The 24,894-nt window shown below is 39.8% G+C and overlaps 1 long non-coding RNA gene across 1 annotated transcript; it reads left to right on the top strand.

Annotated features, from left to right (window-relative positions):
* Positions 1-1,599: 1,599 nt before the first annotated feature.
* On the top strand, positions 1,600-24,079 carry LOC143851887 (uncharacterized). Its single transcript, XR_013236542.1, has 3 exons — positions 1,600-1,849; positions 4,537-4,589; positions 23,357-24,079. It is a non-coding gene; the product is annotated as an uncharacterized LOC143851887 (long non-coding RNA).
* The last annotated feature ends 815 nt before the right edge of the window (positions 24,080-24,894 follow it).

Here is a 24,894-nt window from a genome sequence, read left to right on the forward strand (position 1 = left end):
AAATTGAGAATTTCCATTGAGAATTACACTTCTCTGCTTTTCTACTTTCTAAAAGTTTTTCCGCTTCTTTAATTTTTTTCCTTATTAGCCCTCCAATCTAATCTGTATAGAAATTGAAATTGATTATTATGGAAATGATTTTCAGGCAAAACATATTTACATGGTAGCCAGTCAAATGGACTGTTTGGATCATCCTATGGTTACACCATAGCCTCCGTTCTAATCTGTACGGAAATTGATTATATGGAAATGATTTTCCAGGCAAAACATATTTACATGGTGGCCCATAAAATAGTGGATCCCGCTATTTGATTGAAAATAAAGTGATTGAAAAGTTGATCAGCTACTGTATGACTTTGTTTTTTAACACCGAATGGTTGATTAGAAATTATACGTCAACTTTTTCTGTTATATCAATGAATCTTAGCCTCTATAATAGCAAAATATTGCAACCTGTTTCTTTCAAGCGTTCAGGTTTTTTTAATGCCTTAGTAGCATTTTTATTTTCCCCTTTCAGCTAATTAATTTCTAATTTGGTTTCAGATTCATGATTTGTTTGGAGAAATATCATGAATTCCTTTGTTTTTGGGCTTAAATTTGTTATATATTTCAATTATTCATTATTTTTTGTTCAAGATATATGTCCTTGCTTCTTTGGATGGATTTCTTATGGTATCTTCCGTTGAAATTTTCTATTTTATGAATGTTTTTTTTTTTTTTTTTGAACAAAAAATTACAAATCTTTTTTTTTGGGTCCGCCCCGTGCATCGCACGGGTCTGCAACTAGTATCTATATCTATATAAAGAGGAAGGGGGGTTTACTATTCACCGCTGATGTAGCGGCCCTCCCCTTCCCCATCGAATCTACTTGGCATTTAATTTCTAACGTGGAATTTTGCTTTGCAAAAACTTCCGTCCAAAAGCCCTATACAAACCGATTCGATAGCACTGATGCCGATTAGTTAACGATTCGAGCCCTTTCTTATTCCGAAAATCCCATTAAATCTCATTCCAAAATGTTCCCAAATGTCCCATTAAATCTCCTTCCAAAACGTTACCAAATGTTTTTAGTATCCTTTAAAAATATGGCCTTTATAATTAAATGTTACCATATATGACGGGATATGTCATATGTGTACGTAGCACCAAAATTTGGTTGCTCGTAGATGGCTGGGAGAATAGGAGAAAAATAAGTCAAAAGAGAATTAGACAAGAATGGAAGATGGGGAGAATATTAGGAGGGAGATTTGCGAGTAGTGTTTGGTTGCGCGAGGAAATTAGCGGAAGATGTAGGGCGTCATTATCAAAATATAAGTGGAAGAGAGAGAAAAGTAAGAGAGAGAGAGAGAGAGAGAGAGAGAGAGAGAGAGAGAGATTTTGACAAGAATTTCTCTTAATTCCCCTAACAAATTTCTCCATTTTGGTGAAAAAAGGGGAGAAGATTATGGAGGGAACATCTCCTCCACGTAGGCGACACCTAGGATATAAACCAATAATGATGTCTAGAAGTTGTCTAGCAGTCAAATGTGTAAATGACAACCAAACATGCTTTGGGGAGATCTCATGCATTTGAAACTCCGACAATCCCCCCCAAAACAAGCAACCAAACAGATTATTTCCAAAGTAATAGGGCAGCCCAAACGTTTTCTCTTCCCTTCCATTTCATCCCTGATTTATTTCCAAAATAATAGGGCAGCCAAAACGTTTTCTCTTCCCTTCTTCGTTCCAATTCCTTTCTAATTCTCTCCAATCTCTTTGACTTCTCCACCATTCCATCATTCCTACTATCCCATTGATTGCTCGAAGAGAGAAACTGCATCTTCTATTCAAGGTTTTGGCACTTGCAGAGGTAAGGAAGTGACGGTAATTTATCTTCCTCAATTTGTTTTAGGTATAGTCTACTTTCACCCCTAAATCCTTCTCCCCCGTTTCATCTTACATAATATAGAAAGATATAAAGTGTTCCTTTCCTTTTTTATTTGTGCGAAAGTGAGATTTATAAAAAACTTCATTGTGACCCATAACGGTAGATTGTTTGTGATTTGTCATCAACCACTCTTTTGAAGGCAATTGGTTGAACCAGTGAGGTCATCCAATCTGTGGCATGGTCCACCATATGAACAGCAGAGAATTTGTAATCATTTATAATCATACAAAATTGTGGCATGGAGAGAAACCTTCTCACCAAAATATGTGGTTAGTAGTAATTAGGATACACAAGGACTTGAACAGCAGATAAGCTTTGTGAAACAGAATATGTGTTTGAATTATAAATAACTTCATTGGCAAGGAACTCTAAATGTGACTTCAGTTTTTATAGTAGTCAATTTAGTTGTTTTTTAATTGGTCTCCAGTACTTTTCAAAAACTACAGTATGGCTTACACCACAGAAAAAAGAAGAAGAACCAACCTTGATCAATTTTTATCAAGAGGCACCTTCAATTTATGTGGATATCCCTCTATACTAATCATAACCATATTATTTCCCTCTTAATTTGGAGAAGAAAGAAAATCCGGTGGATTTTTTTTGTTCGTTATTTCTAATTTATTGTTGATATGCATGCCAAGATCAAAGGTTTTTGTGGATTTCAAAAGAAATTTGTGAGAGGAATTGTAAATCGAATTTTGTGGTTTTGGAAAAAAAAAGTGAAGTAAAATAACTGGAATAAAACATGGGTCTGTATACCATGATCATTATTTGTTGCTTCTTTGCTTATGATACTTTTGAAAATGTGTTCATGTTTGACTACAAATTTTCTCCATGATTTTTTTTTTTTGAGACGGTAAAAGAATATATTAAGAACCGAGCTGGTTCGATCAGGATACATAAAGAAAAAAACAAAATACAATATCAAGGAGGTAAATAATCAAACTGCTCCAGGCTAGAGCGAAATACACCACTCCGAGCGAGAGAGTCAGCCTCTGAATTAGCTGCTCTCCTCACGTGCCTAAAGGATATAGCCGAGAGAAGAGCTAAATCATTTAGTTCATCAAAAAGAGATAAAAACCGCCACGGAGGAGAGGCCTCCCCCCGAAGCCAGAGAATGACATTAGAGGAGTCCCCTTCCACTATCACCTTATCAAAGACAGACGGATCCAACAGTTTGAGCCCACAATGAGCAGCTCTTACTTCCGCTTCAGACGAATCCGCCACTCCAATGGGGCCCGAGAACGCCCAGAGAACATCCCCCTTGGAATTACGGCATAATCCCCCAATGCCTGCGTCCCCAGGATTGCCAATAGAGGATCCATCAAAATTCAGCTTTATCATTCCATCAGGAGGAGGGAGCCAGCGTTGAGAAATTTTAAGTTTGGAAGACCCCTTATTGCAAATAGTCAGCCATCCTTCCCAAAGAGCATATGGAAAGACGAAATGAAACAAAGGAAGGCATCTAGCCCAAGAGATAACCGCGGAGATGATAGATATAAATACCCAAGAAGACGATTTCGCTACGCCCTCAAACATTCGGGAGTTGCGTTCCTTCCAAATGAACCACTATGAAGCCACCAAACACATCTTCCAGAGCAGCTTACCCTTCCTTTGCCAGGGGCACCATTCCCAACTTTTAATGAAATCAGAGATGGAGTAAGGAAGAGCCCAAGATACCCCAAAGCGAGAGAGAACAGAACCCCAGATATCTCGAGCAAACTTACAGTGAATGAATAGATGGTTTATGGATTCACGGATTCACCCGCCGAATAGCATAAAGGGCAATGGTTGACCAAAATCATCCCTCTTTGCCTCAGGAAATCTATTGTTTGGATACGACCACGACAAACTGACCACGCAAAGAAGGATATCCTTGGGGGGCAAGAAAACCTCCATATCGATGCAAAAGGAACCTCTACTTCACTACTCACCAGCTGACGATAAAACGATTGAACAGAGAAAATTCCGGATGAGCACCCATGCCATATTCGGAAGTCAATCCCACTCTTCTTAATATAACATCCTTCGAGCAAGGCCATTAATTGAAGAACAGAGTTCAACTCTCTATCAAAAAAGTGACGACGGAACTGCGGCTTCCATACCACAACTGAGTTTATCCTTGATGTAAGCCCTTCATGCAGTTTGTGTTTTGTTAGGCCTGAGATACCCTCTACAACCACTGTCTCATCATCAGTGCCAGAAGATAATTTTCATCGCATGCATTAGTATAATAATTAGAGACTACATCATTTGCGAACCTACGGATCTATCTTGGCATCCTTTATATTTTGGTTGTCGGTTTCTGCATGCTACTACTTATCTGCATTGTAGCTTGACTTTATTTGCTAACTCCTGCACTCTATTAGATAACCTTCAGAGTTGGTGACAAGAAGAAAAACAGGGGACTGAGAAAAAAAAAAGTGTTCTAGAAGTTGATTGTAGACATGATTGATTTTTTTTTTCAATGGTAGCCAATTTTATTGTAGTTAAAAGGGGACCGAGATGGTCGATACTTCAACTTTCCATTATGCCTATTCACTTGATTTTGAAATCATCCAATTTCTAGGCCACTACTAATAGCCTTTCACTTTCTCTTCATTTCTCAGAAGTACCAGCATTAGTAATAGAAGCCAGAGTTCTTCTTCTCCTTTTCCAAGAGGTAAGCACCTTTCTTAATATTTGATATAGATTATATTTGATTTTTTACCTATGCAAACAAGATTGACCTTGCAAAGGAGACACTCTACCTGTTCATCTCTTTCCCTAACCTTTTTTTGAAATCATTGTTGATGACTCCTCTAGAGTTCTGTACATTCGGATGTAATTAACGCACTAATAGGGGTATTCCTAACCCATCTTACCCATAAAAAAAAAGAAGAAAAAAGGACCAACCCTGTTCAATTTTTATCAAGAGGCACTTTCAATTTAGGTTGATATCCCTCTATATTAATCATAATCCCCCTTTTAAAGTTTTTCGTTAAGTTTTCAAGGCAAACAAAAACGTTAAAGGGGGTGAATTTATCCTCATCCAGTGAACTGTTCTCACATAAACAATGGGGGGGGGGGATTTTATCCACTTAAGAGGGGGGTGGAATATCATTTTCCTTTAGGATTTAGTTACATCTAATTTACCGAAAAACCATATTATTTAGATTTATCCTGCTGTTGAACTTTCTGTATGGTATAGATGGATCTTTTAATTTTCAATTGGTATTTGATTATTGTAGCATTTCTTCATTTGATTAGATTGCAAAAAAAAAAAGAAAAAAAAGATAGTCCTTTTAATCTCTGGACTTCTTTATATCTTTATATTTTTGGTATCATTAGCTCTCTTTTTTTTCTTTTTAAATGGCAATATATTGGAAGAATGGAACCGAGATGGTCCAAAAAATACAATGAAAAGAAAAATTACATCAAAATAGACTAGAAATACATTTCACGGAGGGAGATGATCAAACCATTCCAAACCCTCTTTATGGACCCCCGATCTCACAAGGGAATCAGCTTCACCATTGGCTGATCTTCTAACAAATTTAAACACTATGGATGAACCTGAAACAAGGTCGGCGATTTCCTCAAAGAAGCTAAGAAAGCGCCACGGAGGTGCAATCTTCCCAGATAGCCAACTGATTACGTTAGAAGAATCACCTTCCACAACCACCTTATCGAACATATCCCTACTCAGACGATGTATACCTTGGAAAGCCGCTTTAGATGAGTCGCTTCTACCAATTGGGCCAGCAAAAGCCCAAGACACCATCTCTGCAGAATTCCTAGCAAGTCCACGAATACCTGCCGAACCCGGATTACCCAAACTAGACCCGTCAAAGTTTATTTTCAAATACCCTTCAGGAGAAGCCTCCCATCTTTGAACTATCTTCTCTCTCCTCACCCCTTCCCAACACACAATTCTCCAACCTTCCCATAGATCAAAAGCTGAAACAAATTGAAACTGAGGAAGACTTTTTGCCCAAAAAATCACCAAAGCAATAATTTTCATAAATAACCAGTAAGTTGACTTAGCCACTCCCATCGTTGACTCAGCACAAAGTCAATGATTATCTGAACCTAAAAAAAAGAGAGCTTAATCTGAGGAAGAATCTGTAGAAAGATCTATGAATGCCATGGGACTTAGAGGGCGTGGTGATCTTCTTCTTCGGCGATTGATGGGTGCCTGGTAAGCGGCTCGGAGAGATTCGGAGTTGGGTGGAAGTGGAGAGGGGGTTCTTCTCAGGCGAGTTCTACTCGGTGTGGCTTGGTCACCTTCCCTAGTTCTCTCCATTACAGCCTCGATTTCTTCCATCTCCGACCCGGTTGCTGAAGTTTCTGATGTAGAGGTTTCTACGTCGTACACGTAGGGCTCATCGTACTCCTCTTCTGTTTCATTTTCCGTCTCGGTGTCATCGTGGATATCGGAGCCGGAGTCTGGTGGATTTCTCCTATCTAGTGACCTGCACATTTTTTTTGATTCGAGGAGTGGTTGTGTGGCTTTTTCTTTATGAGGAGAGGTGGACTTAGATCTTTTGCTGGTCCTGGAGGGTTTCGAGTAGAAGGTTGGGTTCCCGTAGGGGTGGCCACTGGTGCAAACTTGATCCCTTTAGGAGGAAATCCTATCCAAAGAGCCACTGGAGCAAATGCGGTCCCTTTAGGAGGTAATCTTGTCTACAGAACCCCCACTGAGAACCACTGGTCTTTGGTGAAGGACAAGAGAACTAAAAGAATTGAAAGGGTAGCGAGGCGAAGAATGCAAGAAGCCTTTGGGGACTGGAGATGTTGTAGATGTGGTTTTAGGAATTTTCAGAGAAGAAAGGTTTGCTGGGAGTGTAAGAAAATATGGTCAGGTTTTGATTTTAATTTCCCCCCTCACCAAGGAAGGGTAACTCCGGTGGCAGAAAACTTCGTTGGGATGGAAGTAGATCGGGAAGAGCCTTCTCAAAATCTAGGTGTTGATTGAGTGGATCCTCTCTCATCGGAGGGGGTATCTTATAACCTGGAAGCTGTTCCTCTGAAGTCTATAAGTAATGTTGATTTAGGTTTTTGGGGAAGGATCAAACAAGGGTGGTCAGGTGATTTAAAAGCGTTGGAAAATTGGTTGAGTAGCAGGAAGGATATTAATTGTGAAGTTATTGTTCACAAAATATCAGCAATGGAGGTTCTGATCTCTGCCCAGATAGGAGCTGACAGACAAAATCTAATTAATGTCTGGACAGAGGCAATTAATTCTCCTTTTCTTGAACTTTTACTTTGTGGGGAAAAATTTAGTCGTGAAGGGAGTGCACACTGGTGGAGTGTTGAAGCTGTGCCACCTCAGGTTTGGTGTGAGGAAAATTTTAGTAGAATTGGGGAGAAAGTTGGAAGAGTGGTGGAGTTGGACCAGTCGTGCTAGGCTGGGGAGGGGTACTCTCTTGCAAAAGTGCTTATTTCTACAGTTGGGGTGATAAATAAGGAAGTACCTATCCAAGTCTCTCTGGATGGTGCAGTTAGGTGGGTGAGCGTAAGGATGGTGGAGGAGGTGGGGAATGTGGTTGTAGATGAGGACAGTTTATCGGGCAAGGGTTTGGACGATGATGTTTTTTTTGAGGTGGGAGCTTCGGAAGGAGGTCATAGTAGCGAGGGTCTGGGTGGTGGGTCGGAGGAGGGGTTTTTGAATGATGATGATTCTTAGGTTGCAGAGGTGCCCAGAGTAGAAGAAGAAGTTTACGTTAGCATTGAATGCTATCCTGCGCTACATGGGGGGCATGATAGCCCTCTAACATCTGGCGGAAATTTTGAATTTCAAAATAGCCTGTCTCCCATAGAGTACAGATGGCGGAGTGTGTGTGACTTTAGGCCTGTCTCATCAGATCTAGTGGACCCCACTTGCCGTATTAACAGCTATATGGATATTTATGAGGCGCTTTCTCCAAGATCTTCTTCAGAGGACTTTTTTAAATTTCATCGGGAGATGGATCTAAGTATAAGTCCGAATGGGCTGCGGGAGGTGGGCTCTATTGAAGAAATCCTTAATCCTTTTCGGGAAGTGGATCAGGAGCTTGGTGGTGGTGGGCCTGGGATGGTGGGCTCCCAATCGCCCTCAGTGGTTTCCGGACGAAGGGAGGTGGCCCATCTTCCGGAGAGGGTTAGGGGTGGACCCTCTCCATCTATTTTTGGGCCTGTGGGTCGGTGTGGCGTATGGGGTGCTTTGGAATCCCCTGAGGGTTACTCGAGTATTGGGATCTCAATTCCATTCCTGTCTAATCAGTTACTCTTTACAAGTGGAATGGAATGCCCTTTTTCCTGTTGCTTGTCTTTCGTTCTCGCCTGAGGTAAAGTCTTTAAGATCAAAGACATTATCCCACGGTTGTAGCACGGAGCTTGAAGATCTTTCTGAAGAACTGGCGGATGTGGTTAGGCATCTAGATTTTGAATCAGTTTCAGAGGAGGATATCTCTGTGGAGGTGGATAGACTATAGAGGGATGATGTTCTGCTCATTGAGGGTACCTCGGAGTCCCTGGAATTTTTCCGTTTTAGTGTGTGCTCGGCGTCCAGGGCTGTGGTGATAAGAGAATGTATTGATCCTTGGGTTTTTAAGCAAGTAGGGGTGGTCTCTTTGAATCTCGGAAGTATTTTTTAGACAAATCAGTGGAGCAGGTTTGTCTTTCGGAAATGGTAAATAAGTTTAAAGGAATTATGGTTCGGTATAATTATCCATCTGAGGCTAGGGAGCTAAGAAGGATCGAGGGCTGTCCTAAGCCAAAGTCGGGCCTAAGTTACTGTAGAAAGAAGAGATCTTGTCGCGACAAAGGAATAATTTTATCTGCAAATATGGAAATGAATACAGACGGTGTCATGCCTGTTTCTCCAAAGCAGCCTCTGAAGCCCTTTCTGGAGAAAGTCGAAGTTCCAATTGGGGAACTATTGGCGATTCTTCACTTGTGGTGGTTTTTGGGGGTAAAGTAGCAAGTAGCCCAGAAAAACTGGATGCGGAATCAAATAGTGTTTCATAAGATATTCAAATAAAGCCTTTGAAGGCTCGTTCGGAGACGGTGGAAGGGTTATCTGGGGATGAAGTCGGGGAGGTCGTTAATATGGAGGACATTGATGGTTTGGTGTCTCATATTCTGGGAGTTAGCAAGAATCTGGGATTGGTTTATGCTAGGTCAGAGGAGGATTTCATATCTGACATTAAAAGCGTTGAGTTAAGGGATTCAAAGGAACAAGAGTCTTTGCGTAAGGGTCCTATCGAGTCTTCAAGGAGGAAGATCAGGGAACTTGAGAAGCTGAGGATGGACATTAACTTTGGTAATGATTTGGTAGGGGACGGGGTTTCTAGTGATATGCAAAAAAGAAAACCTAGCGGGAGGAAGGGGAAGCCGTCTGCCAAGTTAGATTTATAATGAAGATTGTATCTTGGAGTGTCAATGGCCTAAACCATCAGGACAAAAGAATTCAAGTTAAGGAGCTGGTTAAGAAGATTAAGCCGGATCTCATCTGCTTGCAAGAAACCAAAATGGAGTCAGTTAATAGGGGAGATCTTAGAGGGTTGGGGATTCGGACTGAGTGGGAGTTTTCCTTTGTAGGATCTAATGGTGCCTCAGGTGGTATTCTTGTAGCTTGGAATGAGAACGTTTGGAAAAAGCAGGAGGAATGGATAGGAAGGTATTCTCTGTTGATTGCTTTGAAAAAGGAGGCAGATAATTCGATGTGGTTGTTCTCTGGAGTTTATGGTCCGGTTCTTCAAGTGGAAAAGGCTTTGTTTTGGGAGGAACTGGAGAAGGTCAGAGATGCTTGTTCTCTGCCGTGGTGCATTGGGGTGATTTCAATGAGATTATGAAAGTAGGAGAAAGATTAGGTTGTGTAAGAACCAATTCTCAGATCAAAGCCTTTGCTGATTTTGTGACAAAGTTTGAGCTAATCGATTTTCCTTTAGCGGGTGCTTCCTTCACGTGGTCCAGAGGTCCTAGTCGGAGTCGTCTGGATAGATTTATTATGTGCTCAGGGTGGCTGAATTTAGTTTCTGACAGCTCTCAGAAAGCATTGGTGCATTCGGTTTCGGATCACTGTCCCTTTCTTCTTGACCCTCATCTTGAGTCGTGGAGTCCTCCACCTTTTCGATTTGAGTTGGCTTGGCTTAGTTTCCCCCAGATGGAGGATAGATTGGGGAGTTGGTGGTCTTCATGCAGTTTTGAGGGCCCGGCGGATGTGGTGATTGGAAAAAAGCTTAGATTTGTTAAAATCAAGTTAAAAGAATGGTCTAAGGAGCAAAATCAGCAGGTAAATAGTAGAAAGTTTTGGTTGGCAAATAGGATAACAGAATTAATCGCTTTGGATGAGTGTGGTTTAAGGTCTGAGGAAGATTAGCAGGAGTTAGGGAATGTTAAACAGGAACACAAAGGGCTATTGCTGCAGGAGGAAATATCTTGGAGGCAAAAATCAAGGGTAAAATGGTTGGTGGAGGGTGATAAGAATACTGCTTATTTTCATGCGATGGCTAGTGCTCGAGGGAGGTCGAACAGAATTGAGTCTATTTGAGTAAATAGTGCTTTAATTAGCTCTAAGGAAGAGGTATCTTCAGCCATAGTAGACTTTTATTCTGCTCTGTATGCTTCAGAAGGAGTTCTTCGCCCTATTGCTGAAGAAGTGGAGTTTAAGAGTTTGAATCTGGAGGTTAGCTCAAATTTGGAACAACCGTTTGCAGAAGAGGAAGTTGAAAGAGGTCTTTTTTCGATGCCTAAAGATAAAGCTCCTGGACCCGATGGTTTTTGCCTAACTTTCTTCCAAGTTTGCTGGCCGGTTGTGAAATGTGATATTCTAAGATTCTTTAGAGACTTCTATGAGGGGTTGACTCTTGACCGAGGCCCAGGGGCTACTTTTATAACTTTAATACCCCAGATCAAAGGTGCTACTAAGGTGACTGATTTTCGGCCAATAAGCTTGGTGGGGTGCTTGTACAAGCTATTGGCTAAGGTGTTAGCTGATAGAATTAAAGTGGTCCTACCCCATATTATCTCGGATAGTCAAAGTGCGTTTGTCAGTAAGAGGCAAATTTTGGATTGTTCTTTAATCGCAAATGAAGTTATTGAATCTTACTCGAAAAGTGAAGCTGGAGGTGTGCTATGTATGTTAGACATGGAAAAAGCTTATGATAGAGTGGATTGGGATTGCTTAGATTTTCTGCTTGGAAGAATGGGTTTTGGAAATCGGTGGAGAGGTTGGATGAGAAAGTGTGTTTCCTTTTCGTGGTTTTCCATCTTGGTAAATGGTTCTCCAAAAGGTTTTTTCAAGTCTTCTCGGGGTTTAAGGCAAGGGGATCCCCTTTCTCCTTTTCTTTTTGTTATCATTGCGGAAACTCTTAGTAGGTTGATGAGTAAAGGTTGTTGCTCGGGTCTGCTGGAAGGTTTTGTTATTGGATGTGATAGAGTGGAAGTTTCTCTTCTGCAATTTGCTGACGATACCATTCTTTTCTGTGCCCCTGATAGGAAGATGATATTAAATTTGAAGGCTACTCTAAGATGCTATGAATTGGTTACTGGTCAAAGATCAAATTTTAGGAAATCTAGCTTGCTTGCTATTAATCTTCCCCCTTCCGAAGCTGAGGAGTTTGCTAAGGTGATGGGGTGTTGGCTGGATTCCCTGCCTTCCTTGTATTTAGGGCTTCCATTGGGGGTGGGAAAACCTGGAAAAGCGCTCTGGACTCCTATAGTGGAAAGGATAGAAAGTCGGTTGGAAACTTGGAAGAGAAATCCTGTTTCTAAGGGGGGAGACTCATCTTGGTCAAAGCAGTGTTAGCTAATATACCAGTGTATTACTTATCTTTGTTCAACTGCCCGGTTAGTGTAGTGTTGAGAATAGAACAGATTCAAAGAAGATTTCTTTGGGGAGGTACCGATAGTAAGGGTGGTATACCCTTAGTGAAGTGGGAAAACGTTTGTATGCCGATAAAGAATGGTGGTCTGGGGATAAGAAAGTTGAGAGAGTTCAACCGTGCATTGTTAGGAAGTGGCTTTGGCGTTTTGGTATGGAACAATCTTCTTTGTGGGTAAAGGTGATTGGTAGCAAATATGGCTTTTTAAATGGGAATTGGTTCTCGGACGATTCATATAGTAAAAAATGTGGGACTGTTTGGCGAAACATTTTGAGGTTCAAGCAAAGATTTGAGGAGGGGATTTAGTTTAAAGTTTACAAAGGGGATCGTATAAAATTTTGGGTGGATGCTTGGTGCTCTGAGGAACCCTTGAAGACTCTTTTTCCTGATTTGTTCTCGGCAGCTTTGAAGAAAGATGTGTTGGTGTGTGATTGTTTTGAGAGGGTGGACACCCAGGTGGTTTGGAAGCCTAGCTTCAGAAGGAATTTTTTTTACAGGGAGTTAAACTCCATTTCTCGGTTACTTTTTTTGATTGAGAATTGCTATATAAAAAGAAGTGGGGTGGATAAAAGAATTTGGATCTGGGATCCATCCGGCTTCTTCTCTGTGAAGTCATTTTACTCTTGGTTGGTGCATGCTTCAGGCTCTCCTCTCGCAGCTAATGTTTGGAAATTCCTTCGGCCTCCATCAGTTTCCTTTTTTGGTTGGGCAGTCTGCTGGGGGAGGATTCAGACCATTGAATTTCTTAGAAGAATGGGAATGTGGCTGGTAGATTATTGTTCGCTTTGTATGGAAGATGGTGAATCTATTGATCATCTGTTTATTCATTGCAAGGTTGCAAGGGAGATTTGGGGCCTCATTCTGGATAGGTTTGGTATCTGCTGGATTTGGGAGAGTTCAACCGTGCATTGTTGGGAAAGTGGCTTTGGCGTTTTGGTATGGAACAATCTTCTTTGTGGGTAAAGGTGATTGGTAGCAAATATAGCTTTTTAAATGGGAATTGGTGCTCGGACGATTCATATAGTAAAACAGGTGGGACTGTTTGGCGAAACATTTTGAGGTTCAAGAAAAGATTTGAGGAGGGTATTCACTTTAAAGTTTACAAAGGTGATCGTATAAAATTTTGGGTGGATGCTTGGTGCTCTGAGGAACCCTGGAAGACTCTTTTTCCTGATTTGTTCTCAGCGGCTTTGAAGAAAGATGTGTTGGTGTGTGATTGTTTTGAGAGGGTGGACACCAAGGTGGTTTGGAAGCCTAGCTTCAGAAGGAATTTTTTTGACAGGGAGTTAAACTCCATTTCTCGGTTACTTTTTTTGATTGAGAATTGCTATATAAAAAGAAGTGGGGTGGATAAAAGAATTTGGATCTGGGATCCATCCGGCTTCTTCTCTGTGAAGTCATTTTACTCTTGGTTGGTGCATGCTTCAGGCTCTCCTCTCGCAGTTGATGTTTGGAAATTCCTTAGGCCTCCATCAGTTTTCTTTTTTGGTTGGGCAGTCTGCTGGCGGCATAATTGTAAATTCCGTTTCGGTCGCCATTTCGTTTTGGCCACCGAAACGAAATTTCGGTGGGATTTCGGTCATTTCTGTCGAAACTTTTCATTCGCACAAAAAATATATTAAAAAATATGAGCAAAATCCAAAAAAATAAAAAATCAATAGAAAAAGATGAAAAACTAATAAATAGTCCAAAATATGAGTCTCAAAAGACATATTCATTACTTAAACACATAAAGTCTTGCACAAGTCCAACTGATAGTCTGATACATAGAAAAACATTAAAAAAAAGGGATACATGAAAGTGAAATATAGACAATAGCTAGTTGCAACAACTCTCAGTCATCATAACCCGGATGATCATACTCAATGTCTTTTTCGTCGTCGTCGTCGTCGCCGCCGTCATCAGCACCTGGACCACCAGTAGGGACATCTTCTTCAAGAGGCATGAGAAAGTCGTCGTCGTCGTCCCCGGCCCCAACCACAGCAGTAGGTGCTTCAAGATTTTCTCACCCAATGTCTTCCGGCGTGAATATGACATCTTCTTCTTCTGCAACCCAATCCATCATGACATCCAGGTGGTTTATGCTCGAAGGGTCACTAGTGGTAGATGATTTCCTCAACAAGTCCCTGAAAAGAAAAACATTAAGTTTAATGTCAAAGGTTAAACTTAAAAGCTTAAAGTGATGAGGTGAGAGTTGAAAACATTATATTACGCTGTATACCTTTCTCGAAACTTAAGATTGTAATGGACAAACACCAAGTCATCTAATCTCTGGTGCTCCAACCTATTTCTCTTTGCAGAGTGAATGTGTTCGAAGGTGCTCCAATTCCTTTCACACCCAGTCGCACTGCAGGCCTGACTGAGGATTCTGATTGCAAAGGTCTGTAATTCTTCCACGTCACCTCCGAATTGATTCCACCATGCAACTGTAAAGTAACAAATAGTAAAGCATTATTTGTTGAGAAACTGAAAGTTAAAATGAATTATACTTAATTAAACAAACAACTCAAATATACCTGGTCCCAACTTCGTTCGGTTGCGGATTGCAAGCTTCATTCCAAGCATACCCTTAGCCTCTCGATAATCCTCAATCTGATTGGTGATGAGGTCTTGTGTAGCTTCATCAGGTACCACTCGAGTGATGCATGCCAACAAGCCTCTGGATACTTCACTGTGCCTAGAGAAGGTAGGAGTGAAAAAGAGAGCAGGGTTAAGAAAATATCCTGCTGCATGGTGGGGACTGTGGAGTTGCCTATCCCATCTTTGGTCGATGATCCTCCAGATGGGCATGTAATCTGATTTTCTCTTCAACCTCTCCTTGATGTTCTCTTTGGCCTTATCCATTGCCTCATATAGGTAACACATCGCCGGTTTGTCCTGCTGATCTACCAAACACAGCACTCTCACTAAAGGCTCGCTGATGTTTAGAATGTACTTGCATTGGTCCCAAAAAGATTTATCCAACACAGTACTAACTACCCCTTTACTCAGTGGGTGTTGGACAAACCTACTAGTACTATACTCATCAGACACAAACATCTGCTGAAGTGCTTTCCGATTCAACACCAGACTTTGTATGCTAATGAAATTTGTAGCAAATCTGGTTGCAGCAGGGCGGCACAACTCCTTCCCACCTGTGAACTTCTTCCTCATCAAATTCAAGAGGCTTCCATGGTTGTAGATGAACTTTGTAATCGTTCGAGCCCTCTCAACTGTGGTTGCTATGTGAGGAAATACAGTCGGTTTGCACAGATGCTCCAAGATGAGATCTAAGCAATGAGCTGCGCACGGAGTCCAGAAGAATGTACCAAACGCGGCTTCTAGTCTTTTCCCAGCAGCTTTGTAACTTGGCTCACTGTTAGTTACAAATTGCACCACATATTCCGGATTCACCTCTCCGACAATCTTTTCAAAGATATTGTATAATTCATCGGCATTCTTCACTATGCCAGATGCATCAACGGATTTGAGGAATATGACTCCTTTAGGGCAGTACACCAAAAAGTTGATTAGGGAACGTTGTTTGGTGTCTGTCCATCCATCTGCCATAATGCTACAGCCAGTGTATCTCAATGACATCTTAATCTCCTCTAAGTAGTTGTTTACCTCATCCACTGTATTCTTCAAAATGAAACCCCTTAAAGCATCATAAGTAGGTGCCTTATAACTCGAACCCACGGCATTCATAGCAACAAACATAGGTTGCCAGAAAGGTGAATTGGCAACGTTGAAAGGGAGATTGGCATCGTAGCAAAGCATGCCAACCGCAATGTCTGCTCTATCCATTATTTCTTTGGTAGCCAAAGCACTTTTAATGCTTGGTTGGGCTCCAGGGGTTGTTCGTGGTGCAAAGAAATTCCTGATCCCTCCTGTGATTTCCTTCTTCTTCCTTTTTGTACCACTCGGTTCTACAAGAACTTCCTTATCTCTTCGTTGAGGCAATTGTGTGCCAATGTCTTCTTCATCCGGCTCTTCTTCTTCGTCTGGTGTGCTATAAAAACCTCCAACCTCTGCTCTGGATAGGCTCATCCTAGCCCTTTCTTTTCTCTTTGCATCTAAAAGTTGCTTCATTCGATATTTTACATCTTCAGTCACTTTTTTGCATGATGCTACTTCACCAGGAACAGCCGCTAAATGTTCTTTCAAGCGGGTTATACCTCTACCCGATATGACTTTGCCACAGAATATGCAAGTTACTTTATTTTTTTGACCCGGAACCAATGTACCGTAAGCCCATGCCGGGTCATCCGATCTAGCGGGTGCCAAACCAATAGAGGATGCTCCTGCAGAAGGTCCCGAGCCCGACCCACTCATTCTGAAATGAAGTAGAAGAAGGGGAAAAATGAATTAGAAGAAAGAAAATTGAAACAAATTACAAAAAAATGAAGTAGAAGAGGACAAATGAAGTAAGAAATAAAAGAAAAGAAATGGAAAGAAATAAAGAGAACCTTGAGGTTGAACTTGAGTTGAAGAGAAGAAAAAAAAATTAGCCTTCACTCACTTGAAATAAGCCTTTGGAAATAGTTCTTGACTTCTTGTAGTGGTAAGTTGAATGTATGCCTTCCTTTTGCTCCAAAATAGACTTGGATTGAGTTGAAGAAGAGGGTAGACTTGTAGGAAATTTAGTAGAATAGATAATGTAAGTGAAAGTAGAGAAAGAAGGAGAATCACTTATGTGAAGGTGGAGGATAAGAAGGTAGGGAAAAGGCTATTTATAGAGTTTTTAATTGATTGTGCATTTAAAATGACTAAAATACCCTTCCCAACAGCTATAAACGGTCACATTTTGAGGTTAAAATGGTCAGAAACCAAAAAGAGCTGTTCCAGGGGCATTGTTGTAAAATCTGCAAAATCCAGTCAAACTAGCCGTTATGCACGATTCCGGCCGGAATGGAGCCGATGAAATTCCGGATTTTGGAAAATTTCGTCCGGAATGGCCGGAATGGAATTCGTTCCGGAATTGGAACGAAACCGGTTCCTTTCGTCCATTCCAGACGAAACGAAACGGAATTTACAACAATGGCTGGGGGAGGATTCAGACCATTGAATTTCTTAGAAGAAGGGGATTGTGGCTAGTAGATTATTGTTCGCTTTGTATGGAAGATGGTGAATCTATTGATCATCTGTTTATTCATTGCAAGGTTACAAGGGAGATTTGGGGCCTCATTCTGGATAGGTTTGGTATCTGCTGGATTTTCCCAAACTCTATACTAGAACTAGTGTTAAGTTGGGATTTTGTGCCTTGGAAGAAGAAAGGGAAATTGCTTTGGAAGCTGTGTTTGATAGCTTTGTGGTGGGTGATTTGGAAATAAAGAAATTCACGAGTTTTTAAGGGAGTGGCTAAGTCAACTTACTGGTTATTTATGAAAATTATTGCTTTGGTGATTTTTTGGGCAAAGAGTCTTCATCAGTTTCAATTTGTTTCAGCTTTTGATCTATGGGAAGGTTGGAGAATTGTGTGTTGGGAAGGGGTGAGGAGAGAGAAGATAGTTCAAAGATGGGAGGCTCCTCCTGAAGGGTATTTGAAAATAAACTTTGACGGGTCTAGTTTGGGTAATCCGGGTCCGGCAGGTATTGGTGAACTTGCTAGGAATTCTGCAGGGGTGGTGTCTTGGGCTTTTGCTGGCCCAATTGGTAGAAGCGACTCATCTGAAGCGGAGGTTAAAGCGGCTTTCCAAGGTATACATTGTCTAAGTAGGGATATGTTCGATAAGGTGATTGTGGAAGGTGATTCTTCTAACGTAATTAGTTGGCTATCTAGGAAGATTGCACCTCCGTGGCGCTTTCTTAGCTTCTTTGAGGAAATCGCCGACCTTGTTTCAGGTTCATCCATAGTGTTTAAATTTGTTAGAAGATCAGCCAATGGTGAAGCTGATTCCCTTGCGAGATCGGGCGTCCATAAAGAGGGTTTGGAATGGTTTGATCATCTCCCTCCGGGAAATGTATTTTTAGTCTTTTTTGATGTAATTTTTCTTTTCTTTATAATTTTTAGGACCATCTCGGTTCCATTCTTCCAATATATTGCCATTTCAAAAAAAAAGAAAAAAAGAAATATATATATATATATATATATATATATATATATATATATATATATATATAGAGGAAACTGTTGGTGCGCTTAAGCTCACCAAACTTATGGTGAGCTTAAGCGCCCAATCACATGGGGGGCCACTTTGTTAGGATGATCCAAAGCATTCATTTTAAAGTCCCTTACATAGATAGGGAGTGTACCAAAAATCAGCTCCATAGGATCATCCTAACCCCTCCATTTGTGGAGGACAAAAATGGACAGACACAAATCTACCCATTTTTTGTCCTCCACAAATGGAGGGGTTAGGATGATCCTATGGAGCTGATTTTTGGTACACCCCCTATCTATCATAAGGCCTTGCAAATGAATGATTTGGATCACCACATGTGATTGGGGAGCCATGTCATTGGGGAGCTTAAGCGCACCATAGGTTTGGTGCGCTTAAGCTCACCAGCAGTTTCCTCATATATATATATATATATATATATATATATATATATGAAGTTTTGTTTTTTTGCTATTTAATAAGATACGACGTGCAGATTTTTAGGAAAGTGACTTTTGGAATTCCTACTCTACATAGATACGAACGACTTTCGGAATTCTAACTTTTGAAATTCGGCATACAGAAGGGTGCCACGTGGCCACAACGTTGCGTGTAAAATCCAAACGGGGATGCATTTACAAGGGGGAGATTTTATTACTTAATTTATAGAGAAAAATCGGGAAACGAAAGAAATAACAGTAGGCTATATTGTAGGGCGGGATATCAGGCACGATTTTATTTCACCGTATGCGTTTTGAAATATCTATCTTTTTTGTGGAAATATTAAAGAGTAACGTGGTTTGAAGGATATTAAAGAGTTACGTGGAATATTAAAGAGTTACCATTGTTTTAAAAATTGTATATCTATCTTTTTTGGAATAATAAAGAGTATCGTGGTTTGAAGGATATTAAAGAGTTACGTGGGATATAGGAGGGGCTGCCACGTGGCAGCACCATAGCTTATAGGATTCCGCTTTATATATATATATATATATATATATATATATATATAGGATGCGGAACATGCAAGTTATTCTATTTCCATACAAAAATCACAAAAAGCGTCAAAACATCATAAAAATATAAAGGATACTATCATGATGTGTTCAATATATATATATATATATATATATATATATATATATAGGATGCGGAACATGCAAGTTATTCTATTTCCATACAAAAATCACAAAAAAGAGAACTAAATCAGGAAACAAGCGTCAAAACATCATAAAAATGTAAAGGATACTATCATGATGTGTTCAATATAATGGAAGCATTGCCTTAATGATGAACCCCACTGAAATGTGACGAGAGGTAGCCCAATATTTGAGGATAGTGAACTAAGTATCTTTGGAAGTCAACTGAGAAGGCCATCTATATAAAACATATATTACTTGGAAAAGTCAAAGAAAGTTTAAATAGGAGAAAACATGATCAGTGGTTCGTTGAAATCGGGAATTAGGCTTTAGATGATGCTATTACTCATTGCAACACACTGTTGTTCTCTTTTCGAGAAAAGCATGGAGGTTTAGCCCCTCTCTCTCATCCAAGAGGATGCCCATGACATGGTGTGTTCACTGAGAAGGAAATTGTATTATTTTGATACTAAGTGGGTTACTTATGATTAGGGTTGCAACTCGGGTCTGGCGGGTCGGGTTTTCTAAAACCCTACCCTACCTGAGAAAGTATCTCGGGTCGAGTCGGGTTTTTTTTTTTGGAAAACCCGGGATTCTTAAACCCAACCCGGCCCTGCCCGAGGTAGTTTTTCGGGTCGGATTGGGCCGGGTCAGGTTTCAACGGAAAATGGTCAGTTGATACCTGCAAATATTCCTTCAAGTTGCAATAGATATAAAATTCGTAAAAAAAGTATCATAATCTTTTGCCCAATCTGAAGGATACTCCACCTAGTATCAAAGATGAGATATAAAGAAATTAATAGAGATGAGATAAAAAAAAAGAATCAGAACTGAGAACCCTGCAAAAAAGGAATTTAAAGATGTGTACCTGATACTATTAGATTCGGACACTTGAACAACTAAAATGAGTTGAGAGAGGAGGTCGTTTATCTCAAAGGGTTCTTTTTTATTCGTGGGCTAATTTCGAAGGAACCCTAATCTCAAACCCAAATCTGGAAGAATATGAACCCTATTCCCAAACCCAAATCAGAACCCACATGTTAGAAAAGCCTAAAACATCAAATCTGAAATTGTCCAAAAAAAATATAGTGAGATAGAGAGGGGGTTTGTGGTGGTGGTATTGGTGTAACCTAAACCTGATTAGGTTCAGGTTCTTGGCAAAAACTTTGGGCTGAAAAAAAACCCAGAAAACCCCCTTCTTGCTTCTGCTCAGAGAGAGAGAGAAAGAGAGAGAGAGAGAGAGAGAGAGAGAGAGAGAGAGAGAGACCTTGGTTTAAGCTGAGGCCGGAGGCGATTCAGTTCCCGTCCAGCTGAGGTAGTGAGGAGGGGAGACGAAGGCCGGAGGCGGAAGTTAGAGAGTGAGGAGCAGGGTCACGAACTTAGAGAGAGGCGGAAGTTATAACTCATAAGTATAATTTTATAATATTAAAAAATGGAAAAAAGCGGGTTCTCGGGTCGGCCAGGTTTTCCACCTTTAAAACCGGCCCGACCTGAGAATCGCTCTGGCTTTGGAAAATTAAACCGGACCCAACTCCTTACCGAACCCGACCCATGCTTTTTTCGGGCCGGGTTGATGCGGGTCGGGTTGATGCGACCCAAGTTGCAACCCTACTTATGATGGGTTTGAGTTTTCATTTGGGATGCTTGAGGGTGCGATTTGTTTTGTATTATTCTTACGCCTTTTTCTTATTTTTTGTAGAGAGGGAGATTTGTGAAGAAAAGGATGAAAGATAGTTAATTCTATTTTTCATATTTTTTTTCTCAGTTTGTCACTGAGTGGCCAATTATGGTCAAATTCCTTTTTTTTTGTAGTTTGTGACGGGATTTTTATGCAATACTAGTTCATTTTGGAAGAGGATTTGCTTGAACATGACTGTAAGTTAATTTATTGATGTGAAACTCGATTAGATATGAAATTCTTCATTGTGGATAGTAACTGTACTTTTTATCATTCAAAAACATGCTACAACCATAAAACAATATCACTTCTTGCATAAGGGATACATATATATGCATGTTTTGTTTTTGATAAATAGATATTGTAGTCTCTCTATCATTTGATTCTTTGTTTTTCTTTGTTTTTTGTTTACGTTTTATCGACATTTTTGTTTTCTCCTTCCTTTATTACAAATACACATATACCGTTTCCTGCGAAGCTATTTGAAAAAGGAGAGGATCTGCTAATATTCCCGGTATTTATCCCAACATTAATCACTTCTTGCATGAGGGATACATATCTATGCAGGTTTTATATGTTGGAAATTTATAATGCTTTTGGTCTACATATATATATTTTTCGTTCGCTTCATTTAACTCTTTTTTTTTTCATTTGATTCTTTGTTTTCTGTCCCCGTGCAACACACGGATCTTCAACTACTTGCATATAATAGCCGAATGATATGAATGAAGGAATGTGATGGAGGATGGTATCCCAAGCACTTTGAGTAGAAAAACTGCAGTCCAAAGATGGCTTCCAACCCAAGCACATGAAGCTTCTTCTAGGGTGTAAACCATATCTTTCTAATTCTAGACTAATAGTACTTTCTAAATCAACCCAAAGGCAACTCCTTTGTGCTCTAAATTGTTAAAACTTAAGTAACTAAAACTAGTTTTTGCATAGAAAACTCAGAAGATAAAAAAAAGCTATCATGAAACAACTAAATTTAGACTTCCTACCTCCAAAAAATAAATGGAGACTATTTCTCCTAATACAAGTTACTAATCTCATCCTAAGTACAATACTTTCCAATTAAGTAAATGTTCCAGTTTAGAAAGTATACAGATTGTGTACATTGTAGTTCTGGTTCATACACTATTGACAACTTGAGGGATTTACGGAATTGGTTTATAAACTATTAGTAGTCTCTTTAACTCAAAAGGAGACCTTCTAACATGAAGCCCTACTCAAATGAACTCCCATTCCCCTTTTTGGAACCTTTTAAAGTGGAAAAGCTCAAAATTGTCAGTCTCTAAACTTACTGATTTGAGCTTTAAAAAGTATTATCAAAATTAGTTATAAAATGTCTTAAAAATTCAGCATACATCGAAGTAGATAGGAATGGTCTGAAATGGAAGTTTTGGTTCTTTTTTGTAGTCGGGAGTCATTGCTGACATCAACAAGAGACTCTTTGGACCCACATTTCCCACCGCACCTTTCTTCATCCTTTGTGTGCATGTTTAAATAATTCTTTGGGACTTTTGGGTTTAATGATTTGCATCACTAATTTTACATCCAGGCATACAGATGTTTTCTTTTTTCTGCAACTTTTCTAATCTGGGGATGTTAAATTTGCATTTGAGTATATTTGATTAAATATTTATGCAATGTACTAAGTTTCTGCAAACCTTTTCCATAGATTAATATACCTCACTAAATTTCTTTTATTGTGACTACTAGGTGACTCTCTTGACCTAGTCTTTCAATTTTTAAACTATGAAACTCATGTTAATTAACTACTTGCTTGAATATGTTCATAGATAATTCTTGCAGGATGTTATCGAAAAGTTTACTATCATATCCTCTATTAGCACAACAGGATGGAAGGACTAGCACTTCTGTCACAAGAACCTTGTATTTGTAAAGATTTCTTAGAGAGAACAACCTCAATGGAGAAACTCTAAATTTAGCATAAAAATTCTCCTTTGATATAACATAAACATTAACTCTTTACAAAAGCTATATATTTATGATAAAAATTCTCCTTTGATAACAGAAACATTTACTCTACAAGTTTCATAAAAATTCTCCTTTGATAACAAAAACATTAACTCTATAAGGAGAAGCATATATCAGTGTCAATATTTACAATCTTTTGCTAATGTTGTATGCTGAAGAAGGGGAAGGAGCAGTTCTTTTATTCTGTATCCATAGAAATATCTATTCCGACATCCTTGTGGCATATGGATATTATATTCCTCTACGACTTTCATATGGATATTACATTTATTTTCTTTTCCTAGTGAAGATCTTTGTTGTAATCGAAGCATTCGAATAGATTTTAAATTAAATTTGAAATTTTAATGGCAAATGCAGCTACCCCCCACCTTTTTTTAATTTCTCTATAAGCCTGTACGAGTGAAATGCATGGAATATTGATTTTTCCTTGATAATAAGACTGAATGTTTGTTTTGATTCTTCCTGGAGACATGAGTGTATGACCGTTGGTAATTACCTGCAGTTGGTGAAGACATGTTTTACAATCCATCATATCCATAAAATCTCATATTAGTGCTCTTGAGATGGACATTGGATTTTAAGTTGAATACATTGCGATACTTAACAATGCCTTTGTTTCTCCTACATCGTTTACTAAAATTTCTTGAAAATCCATGGATTTGTTTATGACATTTTCCCATTTATAGGTGACAGAGATAAGAAGCAGAAGTTAGAGTCAGGAAAGGAACGACAGGTTTCTTTCGATTATCACTCCCAACGTCATTATCTTGAATATATAGCTTCCGTATAGAGTTAATGGTTCTGTCATATCAAGGAGAATTTTTATGCTAAATCTAGAGCTTCACCATTGAGGTTGTTCTCTCTAAGAAATCTTTACAAATACAAGCATCTTGTGATAGAAGTGCTAGTCCTTGCATCTAGTTATGTTATTAGTCAAGGGGGAATATACTGATGTCCTACTCGGGCGCGATAGGGATTTGTGATGGAAACAGGCGGAAGTAAGAGCTCTATTGTTTGGAATCAAATGGTATTCAACACATTCCTCTAACCCCCTTATTGTTGAAGGGGATTCATCTAATGTGATCGCGTGGGCATCAGATAATTCAAAAGGGCCCTGACGGCTGCAAAATTACATCGCGGAGGTTAAGGATCTAGTACGACGGATTCGTCCAACAATCAAACACAGAAGGCGTTTTGTGAATGAAATGGCGGATGAGTTGGCCAAACAGGGTGTATTGCTGGATTCGATGCAGATTAGTATTCCGGGTGATGTAATGGGGAATGGGGACGGGAAGGCTATTACTGTTATTGAAACTCACTTTATTGTAATTTCTTTGGGCTGGAATTATTGTAGCCCGTGCAGGGACATCTTGTCCCCTCTTTGGTTCTTTCTGGGTTAATAAAAGTCAATTTTCAAAAAGAAAAAAAGAAAAAAGATCCATATGTCCCTCTGTATCAATGTGCTCCTCTAATGGTGCCTCAAATGAATCCATTGCTGAAGTAGACGCCTTAATCTCTCTATCATTAGTCTCAACATATGTATCATTAGCCCTCAATAGAAATCAGATCCTCTATCTGCTCTCTCAACACCTCCTGATGGAACTCCTCCTCACCATTAGTCTCAACATATGTATCATTAGCCTCATATGTAGGAATAGGAGATGTTTGTGCGAGACTCAGTTGCCTATGTAATTAAGACATGTTCTTGGTTGCCTCACTTGGGGCCCATTGCTCTTGCCTGGCCTTAGCTTCTCGTTTCCACTTCAACCACAACTCCTCAAATTCTCTTTGTTTGGATTTTTCTTCTTGTCTTCACTTAGCCTCTTGCTCCCTACGTCGAACTTCTGCCTTGTGCCATTGTCAATAGATGGAGGGTGCATAAAGTCTCAAGAAATGGTCTTGAACCTCTTCCCATCAAGGAAGAGAAGAGAGGCCCTGTTCACGGTGTTCCTTCAGTAAATCGACCCATGAAAGCATAGTATCATGCTTCACGGTATCTCGGACACGACATATTCTCTAATGATGGTTTTGACTATAGTATTAATGATAATCCTCAAGAGCATCTATCCATCGCACACAAGTGGCCTGGCAATCACCATAAGTGTAACTGGCATCGTAATATGGCGCATAAGGTGGAGCCATTCCTGTGGGTATCAAATTAATATACCAACTCTCAATGCCGGAATCAATGGGGTCACGAACCACCTCAAACCCACCCTAGCCA

This window comes from Tasmannia lanceolata, unplaced genomic scaffold, assembly GCF_043159265.1.
Source record: "Tasmannia lanceolata isolate RefF3 unplaced genomic scaffold, GAP_Taslan_0.1 ptg000018l, whole genome shotgun sequence".
NCBI lineage: Eukaryota > Viridiplantae > Streptophyta > Magnoliopsida > Canellales > Winteraceae > Tasmannia > Tasmannia lanceolata.